At 41.3% G+C, this 18,883-nt stretch overlaps 1 protein-coding gene across 45 annotated transcripts in view; it reads left to right on the top strand.

The window, feature by feature from the left end:
- Window positions 1-6,680: 6,680 nt before the first annotated feature.
- LOC133606391 (receptor-type tyrosine-protein phosphatase delta-like) overlaps window positions 6,681-18,883 on the top strand; it is a 589,160-nt gene continuing 576,957 nt past the window's right edge. For 19 of the 45 annotated variants that reach the window (XM_061960297.2, XM_061960309.2, XM_061960293.2 and 16 more), the window contains exons 1-2: window positions 6,682-7,038; window positions 7,116-7,153. The gene's annotated coding sequence lies outside the window, so the exon portion shown is untranslated. Of the gene's footprint in view, window positions 7,039-7,115; window positions 7,154-18,883 lie in introns of all 45 variants that reach the window. The other 26 variants (XM_061960314.2, XM_061960281.2, XM_061960279.2 and 23 more) reach the window with 5 other exon arrangements.

Genomic DNA, 18,883 nt, shown 5'->3' with positions numbered 1-18,883 from the left:
ATTTACATCTCATGTCAACACTCAATTCTGATGCAATTTTGACAGTCAATACTGTCCCACTTACACATCTGAAGTCAGCAGTCTTGACAACAGCAAGGGAAAATATCTGATCCACTAAAGACAGTAGGACGACAGAAAGCCAATGAGGTAATTCCAAATACAGTAAAATCTGGAACTTTTTACATCCTTACGGCTGACTTTATAGATGTAAAAACCATGGCAGGTGCTTTATACGTGTTAGTTTTATTTAACCTATACGTTTTGAGTTGTATCTTTAAATATTTGTGTGAGTCAAATATGTAGTTAACTCTGAACATTGGAAGCTAACATGGGTCATTAATTTTATCTGCTGTTTCTCCTGCCAACATGATGTGACTGTCTTGCCAAAATGGCCACCAAACACAACTAGTGACGTTTATCTTCTGCCAACATGGTAATAAAACACAACTAGTCATGTGATTCTCCTGCTAAAATGGCCACCAAACACAACTACCGTATTTTTCGGAGTATAAGTCGCTCCGGAGTATAAGTCGCACCGGCCGAAAATGCATAATAAAGAAGGAAAAAAACATATATAAGTCGCACTGGAGTATAAGTCACATTTCTTGGGGAAATTTATTTGATAAAACCCAACACCAAGAATAGACATTTGAAAGGCAATTTAAAATAAATAAAGAATAGTGAACAACAGGCTGAATAAGTGTACGCTATATGACGCATAAATAACCAACTGAGAACGTGCCTGGTATGTTAACGTAACATATCATGGTAAGAGTCATTCAAATAACTATAACATATAGAACATGCTATACGTTTACCAAACAATCTGTCACTCCTAATCGCTAAATCCCATGAAATCTTATACGTCTAGTCTCTTACGTGAATGAGCTAAATAATATTATTTTATATTTTACGGCAATGTGTTAATGATTTCACACATAAGTCGCTCCTGAGTATAAGTCGGCCAAACTATGAAAAAAAACTGCGACTTATAGTCCGAAAAATACGGTAGTCACGTTTATCTTCTGCCAACATGGTAATAAAACACAACTAGTCATGTGGCTCCCCTGCCAACATGGCCACCAAACAAAACTAGTCAGGTGACATGCCTGTCAACATGGCCATCAAACACAACTAGTCATGTCACTCCCCTGCCAACATGGCCACCAAACACAACTAGTCAGGTGACTCCTCTGCCAACCTGGTCACAAAACACAACTTGTCATGCGACTCCTGCCAAGATGGCCACCAAACACAACTAGTAAGTGACTCCTCTGTCAACATGGCCACCAAACACAACTAGTCATGCAACTCCTGCCAACATGGCCACCAAACACTAGTTACAATTCTCTTCTACCAACATGGTAATCAAATACAACTAGTCATGCGACTCCCCTGTCAACCACATCCAGTCACATAACTCCCCTGCCAACAAAACTAGTCACTAGTCACTCCCCTGCCAACATGGCAACCAAACACAACTAGTCAGGTGACACCCCTATCAACATGGCCATCAAACACAACTAGTCATGTCACTCCCCTGCCAACATGGCCACCAAACACCACTAGTCAAGTGACTCCTCTGTCAACCTGGCCATAAAACACAACTAGTCATGCAACTCCTGCCAACATGGCCGCCAAACACTAGTTACAATTCTCTTCTACCAACATGGTAATCAAATACAACTGATCATGCGACTCCCCTGTCAAGCACATTTAGTCACAAAACTCCCCTGCCAACATGGCCACCAAACACAACTAGTCATGTGACTCTCCTGCCAACATGGCCACCAAACACCAGTCACGTTTCTCTTCTGCCAATATGGTAATAAAACACAACTAGTCATGTGACTCTCCTGCCAACCTGGCCACTAAACTAGTCATGTAACTCCCCTGCTAGTTTGATGGCCAATGACATCAGATGTGCAAGTGAGACAGTCAGAGTTGTTAAGAATTAAAGACTCATGAAAGATTCTACAGGGACTGCTTGGGGTCTTTTTTGACCACACTTGTAGAAGAGTGGGGTAATGATACAAAAACTGCAATTTTTAAAAATTAATGAAGAAAAAAATATTCTGATTGCCTAATGATGTTGTATAAGGTATACAAGTAAACACAGCGCTCTCTCTTCTGCTGAACACCGTCAACGAACAGCAGCGGGCCCACCCCGACGGTGTTCATATCATAGCAGGGGATTTTAATAAGGCCAATCTGAAGACTGTACTCCCTAAGTTCTACCAGCACGTGAAGTGTTCTACAAGGGGCAAGAACACCCTGGACCACGTGTATACCAACATAAAGCACGCGTACAGAGCTACACCCCTCCCCCAGCTTGGACAGTCAGACCATCTTTCCCTCCTGCTCTCTCCTACCTACACCCCCATCAGACGCCAGGCCAGGCCTATCACAAAGACTGTTATGACCTGGCCTGACGATGCACTCCCCAACTTCAGGACTGCTTCCAACACACAGACTGGGACCTCTTCCAACAACAGGAGCTGGAGACAGCCACAGGAACGGTGCTGGACTACATAAAGTTCTGCATCGGGAATGTGACTGTGGAAAAAAACATCCGGGTTTACCCCAACAAGAAACCCTGGATGACCAGCCAGGTCCGCACACTCCTCAGGGCCCGCGACGCAGCCTTCAGGTCAGGGGACAGGGCACTGTACAGTGTTGCTAGAGCCGACCTGAAGAGAGGGATTAAAAAAGCAAAGGCGGACCACAGGAGGTGCATAGAGTCCCATCTGTCCAGCAAAAACTCACGGGAGGTGTGGCGGGGCATTCATGACATCACGAACTTCAGAGGCTGCAATATGACAACTGCGGATCAGAGTGCGACACTGGCAGAGGAGCTTAACTGTTTCTTTGCCTGTTTCAAAACCCCCCAGCGACACTCATCTGCTCCAGCCCTGCCCCCGCCCCCACCGGGCTCCGGCGCCACTCCACTCACTGTACAGGAGCACAGTGTCAGACGAGTGCTCCTGGCTGTGAACCCCAGGAAGGCTACCGGACCAGACGGAGTACCTGGAAAGGTGCTCAGGACGTGCGCCCACCAGCTCGCTCCCCCCCTCACCAGGATCTTCAACCTCTCCCTGGCTCAGGCAGTCATCCCATCCTGCCTGAAGTCATCTACAATAATCCCGGTGCCGAAGAAGTCTCCCATCACCAGCCTGAATGATTACCGACCAGTGGCCCTCACTCCGGTAATCATGAAGTGCTTCGAGCGACTTGTTCTCCAGCACATCAAGGACCATATCCCTCCAGACTTCGACCCCCACCAGTTCGCATACCGGGCGAACAGGTCCACAGAGGACGCCATCGCTGTTGCTTTCCACTCTGCTCTGAACCACCTGGAGCAGCAGCAGAGCTACGTCCGGATGCTCTCTGTGGACTATAGCTCTGCCTTCAATACAATAATCCCGGACAGACTCTGCAATAAACTGGACACTCTTGGCCTCCCCCCTCTCACAAACGCCTGGATAAGGGACTTCCTAACGCACCTCTCATCCTCCCGCACGCTGAGCATCGGCTCCCCACAGGGCTGTGTGCTGAGCCCCCTCCTCTACTGCCTTTACACCCATGACTGCAGTCCGGCCCACAGCGACAACCTTACCGTCAAGTTTGCCGACGATACCACAGTGGTCGGGCTCATCTCCAGGGGTGACGAGGCTGCCTACAGAGAGGAGGTCCTGAAGCTGACGGCCTGGTCTTCGGAGAACAACCTCGCTCTCAACACCAGCAAGACCAGAGAGATCATCGTCGACTTCAGGAGGAGCAGCACCGACCCTGCCCCCCTCTACATCAACGGCGAGCGTGTAGAGAGGGTCCACACCTTCAGGTACCTTGGAGTCCACATCACTAATGACTTCTCCTGGACAGTCAACACCACATCAATCATCAAGAAGGCTCAGCAGCGGCTACACTTCCTTAGAGTCCTCGGGAAGTACAACCTGAAGCCTGACCTGCTGCTGACCTTCTACCGCTCGTCCATCGAGAGCCTGCTGACCTACTGTATTACGGTATGGTACGGCAGCTGCACTGCAGCAGACAGGGAGAGGCTGCAAAGAGTGGTCAAGACGGCTCAGAAGATCATCGGCCGCCCTCTCCCCTCTCTGACGGACATCTACACCTCCCGCTGCCTCAACAGAGCCAGTGCCATCATCAAAGACAGCACCCACCCTGGCTCTGACCTGTTCCACCTGCTGCCCTCTGGGAAGCGCTACAGGTGCATTAAAACCAAAACAAACAGGCTAAAGAACAGCTTCTTCCCCAGGGCCATAACCATCCTGAACGGACTGCCCCATTGTCCCTCATAACTGCCTTCTCTTCGGTGCAATAACCCATTCCACCAACCACCCTGTTTTTGTTTTGTTTTTTCATGTATATATTCATTTCACACCATATTCATTGCACTTCTACATTTTTTAAATTTTTATATATTTGCACATTGTTTTTCTAGCATGCACACATCGCACTGTATGGAATGGCCTCAATCTCGTTACCTTGCGTAATGACAATAAAGCTGATTCTGATTCTAATTCTGACATGGAATATGAATATATATTACAACTTTTCATTTTTTAAAGATTTTTGAAAAATCATTTTGAAGGTCATGTTTGACCCCACAGATTATAATCTAAGTGTTAAAAACGGGTACGATGGTTGAGACGACTTTCTTGTTTGTGAGGTTTTTTCTTTCTCGGGGTTGTTTTCACCTCTCCCATTAAAGATAAGGATTGCAACATGTTTTGTGTTTTTTTAAGCTTTACACCTATTTGCATAGCTTCTGTTTAAGTACTCTAAACGTTCCAGGAAGTGATGAGTTCTACTTATGTTATTCATTAACATCATTTTGTAGTATATTAATACACCCTCTACTACTACTACTACTAGTAAAAATGTCACATGTGACACCTTAAAAATGCCATGGTCAATAATGATGATTATATCTTGAGTTAAATCTATTAAAACTATTATTTTTCACATCATTTATAGCTCCTAATCCAACCTCCAGGACAATAATTATAGTCATGTTAGGTTAATTTAATGTGAAGGGTGGCATAGTTTCTTGGAAAAAAACCTAACAAAATAATTCATAAATGCAGTGTAACAACTGTAAAATGTGACAAACACCAAGATTCATAATTTACGCCTGACATTTTATATTTAATGCAGAGCAGTGATTCCATTGGGAAATATGTCTATTTACCATGAATTGATTAACGTGGACCCCGACTAAAACAAGTTGAAAAACTTATTCGGGTGTTACCATTTAGTGGTCAATTGTACAGAATATGTACTGTACTGTGCAATCTACTAATAAAAGTCTCAATCAATCAGTCAATCTCATTGGTTCATATGGCATCATTGAGCAGAAATCCGCCTAGCAACAAGAGAGCTGTGCGGTAAGACTTCCCCTCCAGTAGTAGTTGCTGCTGCGTTTTGGAAGTCCACATCTAAATTCCATGCCTAACCTGCTGTATTGTGGTCACATATCAATGGCTAACCACGATTGACACTGCTAACATAGCGCTGCTAATTACGCTACCGTGTCCAATGTGTTGCCTGTCTGTTTATTGACGTATTTTCTCCACCATTCCCACTGCTGTTTGTAAGTATTGTAAGTAAGTATTGTAAGTATCATCCAGCTAACACGGTCAAGGTCAACCTTTTATACAACATCCTAACATTAATATATGTACCTGGTGTCTGTTTATGAGCACCAAAACAAGGAACAAGCTTCTTCCTCATGGGTTTGAAAAAAAAGAGGAGAAATATATAACCTTAAAGAAAAATGTATTTCAAAACATTTGTATGCGCATACAACACTTAAAACTTCCAGTCTATCTGTATGTGGAATTCAATTATGGAATGGATTAAGTGAAGAAATCAAACGGTGTGCTAATATGACCCCATTTAAGAAACTGTTCAAACTCAGTGTTTACAAAGTACAAAAATAACTATGATAAACATTCGGAACTTATTGATAATCGTATTTATCTCACTATATAAAATACATTTTACTTGACTAATTATTGTTCATTGATTTATTTTTGAATTGTATTTTTTATGGAGTATATTGCGAATATATTGAGAACAGGAAGTCAACAAACGTGTTAGCAATTGCTACGTAATGGAAAAGGGGTAGGATTAAATAGGATCTGCTTCTTCCTACTCCTTTTCAAACATGTTGAAAAGAGACACTGGAAATTGTGATGCATCATATTGTTATTGTATGAATGTTCAAAATAAACTCAAATCATACCATACCATAACATACCATGACCAGCTCATCAGTAGAAGAGCCTGCCACCACTTTAGAGGATATTTTTTCAAGTGTTTTTGCAGTCGGTCACCAGAACAATTCGTTGGTTCCAATGCTACCTAGAAGACATAATGCAGTCATTTAAAAGTATAATTATTTTCACATTTCAAGATAAATACATATAATAATGAAATGGTAATAATTCAAAGATATATTTGTTTGTATTCAAAACATTAATTAACAATACATAATAATTGTAAAATATGCTTTTGAACACCTCATTCTGTCATCGGCCCCCATGCGGTGGGAATGGAAAGTGCAGCTCTGATCTCAGCATCCTTATCTCTTCCCTCTGTCTCGCTCTGTCTCTTGCTCGCTTCCTTTCCATGCACAGTGTGTGTGTGTGTGTGTGTGTGTGTGTGTGTATGAGAGAGCGTGCGTGCTGGTGTAAACCTGACAGCGACTGCATTTCCTCGGGAAAAGCGTTTTTTTCTCTCCCCCTCTCCACTCTGCCGCAAGTCTTCTTGGCGCGCTTATCCGGACACTGCCACAGAGAGCAGGTAGCATCAGTGTCCATCTCGTCCCCATCAGATGTTGTAAAGGGACTTTTTTTTTCTCCCAAAGAGGAGGGAGTCTAAAGGAATTTTGCTCTCTTCCAGCCTGTTTTTTTTTTCTGGGACTAAGACACGCATTGCTGTTTTCTGACTTTGGAAAGGAACAAAAAGAGGACTCCTCTGGAATTTCCTTAGGAATTAAACCGCCAAGTCCTGGTAAGCAAGTTTGGACATTCACATTTATCCATTTTTGATAATTGCCTTCCTTATTTCTACATATCTTCTTCATGCAGTTACCAGGTGCTTTTGCATTCATCCACCGATTTAAACAGTAAGTGAGCACTTTCCCCCCCCCCACCCCGTTCTATTGTGCAAAGTTAAGGATGTACTGTGCACACATTCCTGCATTCACTACACTCACATATTCAGCAGCTTTCTCCAACAAAAGCCAAATAAAAAAACATGGTGTTCCTGTTGGAAATAGTGGACAGTTAATTATTCTATTCCACCCTCAAACTGCCGCGACCGTGATACATTTATTAACTGTATTAATTTGCATGCAAGTGTAAAAAGAAGTTAAGCAGTAAAGCAAATGGCTTTTGGAGGTGAGTTGCTTCACATAACAGCATTCTGTTCCACTTAAAAAAATACTACTTTTACTATTAATTGACTTATTTCCACCATATTGTACTGAGCAGCCAAGACCTTGACATGTGTGCTGCTTTTAAGAGTCATAACAAGTGTAAAAATAAGTTAATTATGGCTGGTTAAGGATGCACTGTGCACACATTTCTTCATTCACCCAAAGTATTTAGCAGATTTCTCATCATTTACGCTTTTTTCCACCACACGTTCTATGCAACTTTTTTCTAAGGAATCATCAACGACGGCAAATGTCTTATAAAATTAAATGTGTTGAGAAAAGTGTAAGGTTTGACGCTTTCTTTGGTGCCTTTTAGAGCCAATTAGGTGTGATTTGCAGCCTCAGAAGGGTGGTGGTGTTGGGACGGAAGGAGCTAAGAGAATGGGAGCTGAGATAATGAAGTGGAAAGTGTGTGTGGTGCAGGCAAAGTTGAAGGACTGAGGCTGCACGTAGCACCAGCAATACTTGACATTAGGAGATGGTAATGAACGCCGAGGAGTCTGGTGGTCCCACGCCTCCCTTCCCTTTTGTGTAAACGTATACAATGAGTAATAATATTGTATACATTTTAATGCAACTCAAAATTATTTAGTATTCAATAGTTTTTTTTATTTAAATAAGTATAGTTAGCAATTGAGAGAACATAATTTTTTAAGACACAGTACATACAATCTAAATAAATAACAGTGAATAAAAGGCATACACATGATTTTGAGTAGGCAGAAAGAAGGGATCGTATGTGCAAGTTACCCAGCTTGAATGACATCATTGCAACATGTTAATCAACATGGTTGACAGCTAGCTCCACCCATTTTTGGTATCGTACTGTATCTATTCTATTGGTACCTTTCTCCCTCCCACACAAGAAGTTTGCATTAAAGTGTTGTGCTTTAGTGGACGACCCAGATTCAACACGACGATGAATGAGGGATGGAGGGAAGAATCACAGGAACGCTATCTTTGAACAAGTTCATTTAAAAAAATTTTTTTTTTTAAATCCTATAATATTTCTCACCTTATTTAAATCTAGAGATTTTCTTTGTCCAAATGCAGGGTTGATTTGCAGCTGAATTTTTTTGGTCAAAAACGTAGCGTAGGAAACCTAATGGGATGGGGGGGTCAATAACCTCGCCGCTCACCTGAAAAAACACAGTTTGAAGAAAGACAAAGCATTAATTTTCTCAGCAGAACAGCAGCAATGCAATAAATATAATTCATTTTGCAAATAGTTTTGCTCATAAATACAGATTGTGTATTCTCCCTCTGGGAGACTGCCTGTGTTTTAGCTCAGTAGTGGTACACTGGTCTTTCACGCGGGCGTTGTGGGTTCGAGCCCTGCTCGGAGCAGTAGAAAAAAACAACGCAGCCGAAAGAGAGAGAGAGAACACAATTGCTAGACATGGCTGAGCTGTGTGTGATTGACAACTACAAACCATTTCATTCCGCAGTCAAAATCGGGGGCTCCTGATAGGGTGGGGCCCCTGGGCTTCAGCCCAGGTAAGCCCTTGCATTAAGGCGGCCTTGAGCGCTGCACTCTATTCCTTTCATTTGTACTGATCAGCTAAGACAAAAACGTGTACTGCTTATAACTGAAATACAAGAGCAAAAGGAAGTTAACCAGTGTGTACATAACAATACAACATGGACACATTTGCAAACATGAGAGAGTAGTTGCTTCACTCAAGACTAAGGGCCTGATCAACTAAGATCCAAATACCATACACCTAATAGCGTGTACAAACTATGAACTTGGGTGTGATCTACTAAGACTGCAAGTACGATTGATAACAAGTGCAAAAGTGGTGCATGAGACATGTATACCGGCTGTCACCATGGAAACACTCGGATTTTCCTCCACATTTGTGACATTATATAGTCCAACCTGTGGCATTTCGTCATGTTGTTGACATGTAGCACACAAATATAACATGAACCATCTTTTCTGGGCTATATTGAGGCGGGGTCTGGACAACAGAACCTACAGATTTTTTAGCATGCTGAAGGCGCGCCGTGGAAGGCAATGCGGTGTCGTGATGGGGCGTCTGGAATGAGCCAGCAGCAAGAAAATGCATATTACAAGAAGTTTTTCAACATTGGATATACGATGTAATAATAATAAAATATGTATTATAAGAAAAAATGAATTAAATAATGTAAAAAAACTCATGCAGACACCTAAACAAAATACATTTATTTGTTTTAATCAGCCCCTTAAGTCATCCAGCAGCTATACAATAATACATGTTATTGCTGGATAGACCATATGTCTAATATTTTTATTTCTGACAGTCTAAATGTGTTGACACGTGCACAGACGGAATATGTTTTCTCTCAATATGTCATATTGCACTGATCAACTCCTTTCTCACAGCCATGTGTGCATAACTGTGCCAGCGTGCACTTTAATTTCAAACGTGCTAAATAAAGAGGCAAAACGGCAGCTGCAGGACAGTTTTATTGTTGATTAATCACATTGCTAACGCTAAATGATTATAAATGCATCTCCTCCTATAATTGTGGCCGTTCTGAAAATCCGTATCTATTCTGCATATTCATGAAGACAGACAAACGAAATGGATTGTGCTCTCTATTTTGCTCATTTAATAGACACAGTCCCCTGTGCCCCAGCTTAGTAGATCAGCTTTGCGTGTGCTATCAAGTTTGCATGTGTTTTAACACATGCAAACCTTTAGTAGACCAGGCCCTAACTGTTTTGTACTTATATTATTATTAGTTTCATAATTGTTATCATCATTCCTATTATTGACATACTGTATTTCCACCGTATTGTACTGAGTAGCCATGACCGTTATACCTGTAATGTCTTTCGTGCATTGCAATAAGTTCCCTTTTTGGTTGTATGGTTATGGGTGTTCTATGCGACAATGACACACAAAAACCCAATTTCTACAGTAATAACCTAATTTGCTAATCTCACAGAATTTACTGACGTCGTGCAAGATTTTCTCTGATCTTGTGTGACATAATGCAGTCATTATAACAGAAAAGTTTCTACCCTTTATTTCCAACAGTATTGTAGGCTGCATGTTCACTATTTTGGTCTTTGGTAAAGCAGCTCCATTATCTCAGTGTCAGGAGCACCTTGATGGCGGTCCAAGACTCTCAGAGCCAAGCCTGTGACTCTCATGGGCCGCTTCATAATGAGGATGCACTGTCAGATAATTAGATACACCTGGCATTGGGAGTGGTTTTTTTTCAGGAAATGTTGATCCATTCCCAAAGAACATGCCTGCGCTTGCCAGGCATGAAGAAGAAGAAGAAGAAAACCCTCCTGCTGTCCTCTTCTCCTCTCCCATGATGTTTTTTTAATTTATTTAACCACTTCTTAACACTCTTGGAGGGCTCGCCAATGTTGGGCTGCCAACGTTTCTTCGAGCCTCTAAATTTAGCACCTCCTCATAGCATTTGAGCTAACGTTTGACACCTATATGGATGGGTACCTTTTATATTTGAACAGATTTAGTCCAATTGTACCAATTGCTGGTACCGTAGAATGAGTATCAGTACCAAACTGTATCAATTTATGGTACTTTTGTTTGTGTTTATGTGGTCATGTTAATTTCTTTAATGATAAACTCACATTTTTTATTCAATATTTAACACTGAGCTGATAATGATTGCTTTGCTATTCAGATGTTCTAACACGTTTTCTAACACTTCTTAATCTAATTTGTTGAGCCCCACAAAGCGTTTGTACTGTAAGCATTGCCTTGATTACACACCAGCTGTTTGATTGTGACGTGCACGTGGTTTTGATTATTAAATTTGGAGGTGTTGAAATCGCCATGTAAAATGAGCTAGTGCCTTTCTATCAGACACACTTGCTTTGTTGGCACTATAAATGGCTACATAAACTTGGGGCAGTGTGCTACAAATATTCCTGTTTGCCCACAAAGTGCTTTAGCTGGTGCTAACCAGGTATGACATCACATGCACGGAAATTTGTACTCTGTAGTACAGACAAAATTCGGACTGTACCTAAAAAAGTACCAAATTTGATTTTCACCTAACTTTAGGATATCAGGGTTATTACGCATTTTATATTGAATACAGAGTAGTTACAAACTCTTTCCTGTTGAGTCCCCTAATATGTTATTCATATTTAATACAGAGTAGTACGTCTGACATTGATGGATGCACTCTCACAAGCTGTGTGTGTGTGTGTGTGTGTGTGTGTGTGTGTGTGTGTGTGTGTGTGTGTGTGTGTGTGTGTGTGTGTGTGTGTATATATATATATATGTGTATATATAAATGCAGTGATGTGCAGTCAGTGGAGGCGCCATCATGGAAAGAAAAAAAATTTAAAAAGAAAAAAAAATTAATTAAATTGTTATATGTATCCAGTGATTATACTATAAAGTTATTTTCAATTTAACTTCACCAGTTTTAGATTATTTGTATTCAAAATCGCTGAATTTTCACATTTGCCGTTCAAATACTGAGAAGAGACTTGCGGGGATCAGCAGACAGTTGAGCCTCACCATGGATTGCGCAATGACTCGGCTAACTGCTGGCCTGCTGTGCAGTGAGACCGTATTGCTATATGAATTATATTCTACATTTCCATAGTTTAGTTAGCTGAGGCATATAATGTACAGTGTATTTTGTCAACAACTGTATGTGTGTAACGTATTTCTTGTGCTGAGCAATCATAAAACGGCTGCGAAGACGCACTGGCTGAGACTCGCAGTAATCCAGCCTCATGGTGGCAGAGGGCGCTAATGATCCCAGGGATCATTTTTGCGACTACTCGACTGCAGAAGAAGTGACAACAAGCAGCAACAGTTAGCGATCGTTTATTTTTTCCTCTCGCCTGGACTTTTAACATGGAGGATTACATATCTAAAATAAAACAGTTTTCTAAACTGGACTTTCAATCGAAGCAGGAGGTAATAATTAAAGGAAGATCTCCATCGAGACAGAGAGACTTCTAAAACTGAAGAAAGATAAGGAAGACTTCTATAAACAAGTCATTGATGCTTTTGTTCAGAAGGAGCGGCGCATGGACTTCATTTATAAGTAATGGTAAGACAATAATACCATTTTTTAATTAAATGTACTTTTTTGTGTGCTACAGTTTGTATGTGTAAAGTTAAAGTTAAGTTAAAGTACTAATGACTGTCACACACACTCGGTGTGGCAGAGGTGTGGACTCGAGTCACATGACTTGGACTCGAGTCAGACTCGAGTCATGAATTTGATGACTTTAGACTCGACTTGACAAAATGTAAAAAGACTTGCAACTCGACTTAGACTTTAACATCAATGACTTGTGACTTCACTTGGACTTGAGCCTTTTGAATTGACATGACTTGACATGACTTGCTACTTTCCCCAAAACCCAAAGATGAAAAAGTTATTCGGGAGCGCTCCGTATTTTTCATTGTGTACTTGTCTATCAGTGTTGCGTGTGTCAGCTGGTGTGGTCTCAGTACAACAGCCAATCAAATTAGATCTACTTTGTTTTCATCACACAGCATTCATCCAATCAAATTGCAGGACAACCAACGAAGAAGACATGTCCAAACCACACGCCAGTGAACAAAAAATGATACCTAAAATAATTTTGTTTGGGTATAAAAATTACGAGGTGGTCAACACAAAACGGTTTGCAGTATGCAACACATGCGGTTCGAAAATTACTGATGGAGAGGCAACAACTTCCAACTTCGTCCGGCATTTGAAGTTGCACAAAGAACGGTAAGTTTTGAATGTAAGATAACGTTTATTGGCTAAGTAACGTGACTTTTATTTGCTGTGTAGTTAAATCAGTGAGGCTGTAAACTCACTGCTAACGTTATAACGTTATTGCAAACACGGGAATCTGTTGCAGTTCACTACCTTATTCATACTTTTTGTTCAGTGATTTTTTTTAAGCAGGGTTACGTTAGTCAATATATCACACGTAACGTTAGACGGCGGTCAGCAGCACCGCGTATTTTAGCCACCTAAAAAAAGACAAAAATAGTAAAATAAAGGTCAGTTAAAATGTATACTATATTATGAATATGTGTACCGTTTTAGCTAGCTTTCTGACATACTGTTGGTTGTTTACCTCAGTGGTCTCCAACCACCGGGCTGCGTTGACCCTGGATCTCAGGAAACAGAGTGGACCGACACCAGCAGATGACATGGCACCCCAAACCATCACTGATGGTGGAAACTTTACACTAGACTTCAGGCAACGTAGATCCTGTGCCTCTCCTGTCTTCCTCCAGACTCTGGGACCTCGATTTCCAAAGGAAATGCAAAATTTGCATGGTTGGGTGATGGTTTGGGGTGCCATGTCATCTGCTGGTGTCGGTCCACTCTGTTTCCTGAGATCCAGGGTCAACGCAGCCGTCTACCAGCAAGTTTTAGAGCACTTCATGCTTCCTGCTGCTGACCTGCTCTATGGAGATGGAGATTTCAAGTTCCAACAGGACTTGGTGCCTGCACACAGCGCAAAATCTACCCGTGCCTGGTTTACGGACCATGGTATTTCTGTTCTAAATTGGCCCGCCAACTCCCCTGACCTTAGCCCCATAGAAAATCTGTGGGGTATTGTGAAAAGGAAGATGCAGAATGCCAGACCCAAAAACGCAGAAGAGTTGAAGGCCACTATCAGAGCAACCTGGGCTCTCATAACACCTGAGCAGTGCCAGAAACTCATCGACTCCATGCCACGCCGCATTAACGCAGTAATTGAGGCAAAAGGAGCTCCAACCAAGTATTGAGTATTGTACATGCTCATATTTTTCATTTTCATACTTTTCAGTTGGCCAACATTTCTAAAAATCCCTTTTTTGTATTAGCCTTAAGTAATATTCTAATTTTGTGACACACGGAATTTTGGATTTTCATTTGTTGCCACTTCAAATCATCAAAATTAAATGAAATAAACATTTGAATGCATCAGTCTGTGTGCAATGAATAAATATAATGTACAAGTTACACCTTTCGAATGCAATTACTGAAATAAATCAAGTTTTTCAAAATATTCTAATTTACTGGCTTTTACCTGTATATGTATATATGTACTCTCATGGTGTATATCGTTCCTATTTCTATCACAGTCCAAGACAGCATTAGTTTTTGATTTGCCTTTTTTAAACACCTGTGTGGGTGGGGCTATTATATTTAATACATGGTAGAGATTTTGAAATTGCTAATAAACGTTTGCCTGCTCTTGGTCCAGGGTGCTAATACTTTGGAATTACAACAGCTCAGTGGGTGTGGCTTGTCTATGCACATTTTCTTCATAGGATTGTTTGCAACAAACTCTGCTAAGCAACAATTTGACTTGGAAAACATCGGAGCTGAACACGAACAGGCACTCAAGAAAACCTGGCGAATGATGTTGCTATGACAGTTTTTCCGCTTGTATTGGTTTAATAATGAATACGGAAGTGCACTTTCTTCCTTTTCTGTTTGACAAATTTTAGCGCAAAGCTCAATAAATACAAAAAAACCCAAAAACCCGTGTCGCATGAAAACTTGCCGACCTGTGCTGTTTCCTTCTGCGGTGCTTACTTCTCGGATGTGCTCGTAAATCAGACGCTCGTTAAGTCGCGCTACCACAATGTTTGCCTTCCGCCAGAGACATCGATGCTATTTAGCTTGATATATGCGATACAGCAGCAGCACTGCTGTGGATGTCCAATTAAAGCATCCTTCCAAAAAACTCACCTTTGCTAGTTTCTTAAAGAGACACTTTATAGAAAAAGGAGTTCTGTTTTTTTGGAGAAGGGGAAAAAGTTTGCCGCATTACAGACACGGCACAGCCCTTTTTTGTAAATACCCTTCAATATATGAAGGCTGGCATTAGCACTCTAACCCAACAAGAGACATCAATTAGAACCACTCAATTGCCATCTAACCAATTTACTTCGTATGCTCCACATAATATTTACAGGCAAGCTAAAGTAGGAAGTGCACGCACTATCCATTTCCAATCAGTGCTTCCTGAAGATCATGGAAAAATGTGGAAGGAAGGAGACAAGGGAGTGAAAATGATGCATATTTCATTGCTTGGCACACTCGGCGGTCCAAAGTGAGGAGAGCACAGCATGGAGTCCATTGGAATGTACAGTTGTGCCTTGGCCTAAGAGTGCCACAGTTTACAAGTTTTTAGGATACGAGCTGTCTCTGTTGTTATGCATTTAGGCTGCGAGCCAAAGTTCAGGTTGCAAGCCTCCCCACCATGAGTTGGCGTAGTGAATGTCACAGTGAATCCCGTGAGATGCGGTCAAAACATCCGGTCTTACTCGCTAGCATTAGTTTATAGCTAGAGAAAGTGAGTGTAAAGGGACAATGGTGAGAAGAAGATTTGGATGATATTATTTAAATTAAAGAAATATATTATGCAGAATCATGCTCGAGGTGTGCATGTAGTTGACTAGGCCAGTGTTTTTTAACCTTTTTTTAAGCGGAGGCACATTTTTTTCATTGAAATAATCCTGAGGCACACCACCAGCAGAACATGTTAAAAAATGAAACTTAGTCGTCTATATCAGTGTTTTTCAATCACTGTGCTGTGCCGTGAGATACAGTCTGGTGTGCCGTGGGAGATTATGTAGTTTCACCTATTTGGGTAAAAACATTTTTTTGCAAACCAGTAATTATAATCCGCAAATAATGTGCCGTTGTTGAGTGTCGGTGCTGTCTAGAGCTCAGCAGAGTAACCGTGTTATTTTCCTCAATATCAGTAAGTGGAAGCTGGTAGCTAATTGCTTTGTAGATGTTGGGAACATGGTTTGTCGTGATCACAATATGCAGACGATAGCGGGAGGCAGCGTGCAGGTAAAAAGGTGTCTAATGCTTAAACCAAAAATAAACAAATGGTGAGTGCCCCTAAGAAAAGGCACTGAAGCTTAGGGAAGGCTATGCAGAATGAAACTAAAACTGAACTGGCTACAAAGTAAACAAAAACTGAATGCTGGACAACAGCAAAGACTTACAGCGTGTGGAGCAGAGACGGCGTCAACAAAGTACATCCGTACATGACATGACAATCAACAATGTCCACACACAAAAAGATAGCAACAACTTAAATATTCTTGATTGCTAAAACAAAGCAGGTGCGGGGAATAGCGCTCAAAGGAAGACATGAAACTGCTACAGAAAAATACCAAAAAAAACAGGAAAAGACACCAAAATAGGAGCGCAAGACAAGAACTAAAACACTATGCACGGGAGCACAACCAAAAAACTAAAAATAAGTCACGCCGTGATGTGACAGGTCGTGAGAGTACACCTACTTTGATAGTGATGCATGGTCTGTTATGGTTTAAATTCATAGCCAACAATTGCGCCAACGACTTTTTATTGTCAACTGAGTTTAATTTCTTAAAGATTTCTGCTGGTGGTGTGCCTCTGGATTTTTTCAATGAAAAAAATGTGCCTCGGCTCAAAAAAGGTTGAAAAACACTGGTCTATATTGACAATATAAAGTTGTTCTCATCAAATACCTGAGGCAAATGTTCGATTTGAATGTAAACCATGACCATGATCATCCACGCATTACTAATTCTCTTGTAATTCTACAACGTGCTCGTGTGCACATATTGACGCAGACTGAGTCGATAACGCCAGTTAAGAATGTTGAAGTAATATCGAAACAACAGGCGTTTATCCATGAAAATATGGAAAAGCTGCTGATGGTGGGTTGATGGAGAAACAGCTGGAAGGAGATACCATAGACATCCACTCTCTAATGTAATCCCCAAATGTGTTCTGGCCCCTCTTAGAAATAATTAGAATTTTGTCTTTTTTACCTGTATTTGTAAAATGTTATGTTTAATATGTCATGAAATCTGAGAAAACCTGGAGAGGTCTCAAACCATTTTGTTTCTGTATTGATCTATAATGACAACCAATTACATTCTTGAGTGACAGCAATGGAATGCTGAAGAGTTCTCTTTTTTTGCTTGTATTTCGACTTGGAACATTGCAATCTCTCTCCTTAATCCTGTGTGTGCAGTGAGCTGAAAGTCAGCACACATGTAAACAACGCCATGGAAGTGCCAAGCTCTGCTGGCTCTGTGGCGCTGGCATCATGGGAGAATAACAATGAAGAGGTCTCCGACAGAGGGATCATTCTTCCTGGGCCGAGTCTTTATCTAAGACCCTGGCTTCCCAAGATCAATTATGTCAGTTTTGGGAGATGACAAACAAACGGTGCGAAGAAACGGCAAGATGGAGGAAGAGGTGCTTTATACTTCTTTCTAGTCTTGTTACATGGCAGGCCGTGTGATCCAGGGCTCATTCACATTTTTTTTTTGCCACCCCCTGACACCATCTTCCTCTTCTTATGTTCCAACAAAGGCGAAGCTAAACTATGTCAAAATCTTCTTTTTCTCCTGGAACAATGTCGAAAGTTTGCTGAAGTGGCCTTTTTTTTAATACTCCAGCAAACGTATTTTCTTTTTGAGACTTTTCCTGAGCACATTAACGCTTCTTAGGGACACTGGACATGTCCCAGCAGAATTCACTCAGGAAAACCTGTTAGAAGGTTAATGGAAGATCTTCAAAGACAAGCTCGTCCTTGTGTCAACAGTACCAAATTTTAATTGCATATACTAAACAGACTGGCATAAATTGTGAAATTTTGAGATATTTTTGTGAAAGGAAAATGTTTGTAGAGTGGTCAAAGTCACCCGATCCCCCAAATCAATTCATTTGGTGCTTGAACCCCCCCACCCCCCCCACAAATACATATATTTTTAACATGCAACATTACATACCTTTTTTCCACAATTTTTTTTTAGATATTAAATATAGTATAAAATAACAATAGAAAAGCTTTCTACTGTACTCTTTGATTTGTTTCTTACATTTAATGTTTATATATATATATATATATATATATATATATATATATATATATATATATATATATATATATATATATATATATATATATATACATCTGGGGCTTCACGGTGGCAGAGGGGTTAGTGCATCTGCCTCACAATACGAAGGTCCTGAGTAGTCTTGGGTTCAATCCCGGGCTCGGGATCTTTCTGTGTGGAGTTTGCATGTTCTCCCCGTGACTGCGTGGGTTCCCTCCGGGTACTCCGGCTTCCTCCCACCTCCAAAGACATGCACCTGGGGATAAGTTGATTGGCAACACTAAATTGGCCCTAGTGTGTGGATGTGAGTGTGAATGTTGTCTGTCTATCTGTGTTGGCCCTGCGATGAGGTGGCGACTTGTCCAGGGTGTACCCCGCCTTCCGCCCGATTGTAGCTGAGATAGGCTCCAGCGCCCCCCGCGACCCCAAAGGGAATAAGCGGTAGAAAATGGATGGATGGATGGATATATACATCTGCCTCACAATACGAAGGTCCTGAGTAGTCATGGGTTCAATCCCGGGCTCGGGATCTTTCTGTGTGGAGTTTGCATGTTCTCCCCGTGAC

Source organism: Nerophis lumbriciformis, linkage group LG05, assembly GCF_033978685.3.
Source record: "Nerophis lumbriciformis linkage group LG05, RoL_Nlum_v2.1, whole genome shotgun sequence".
NCBI lineage: Eukaryota > Metazoa > Chordata > Actinopteri > Syngnathiformes > Syngnathidae > Nerophis > Nerophis lumbriciformis.
Note: the sequence above shows the minus strand (reverse complement) of the source record. Positions and strands in the feature narration are given on the sequence as shown.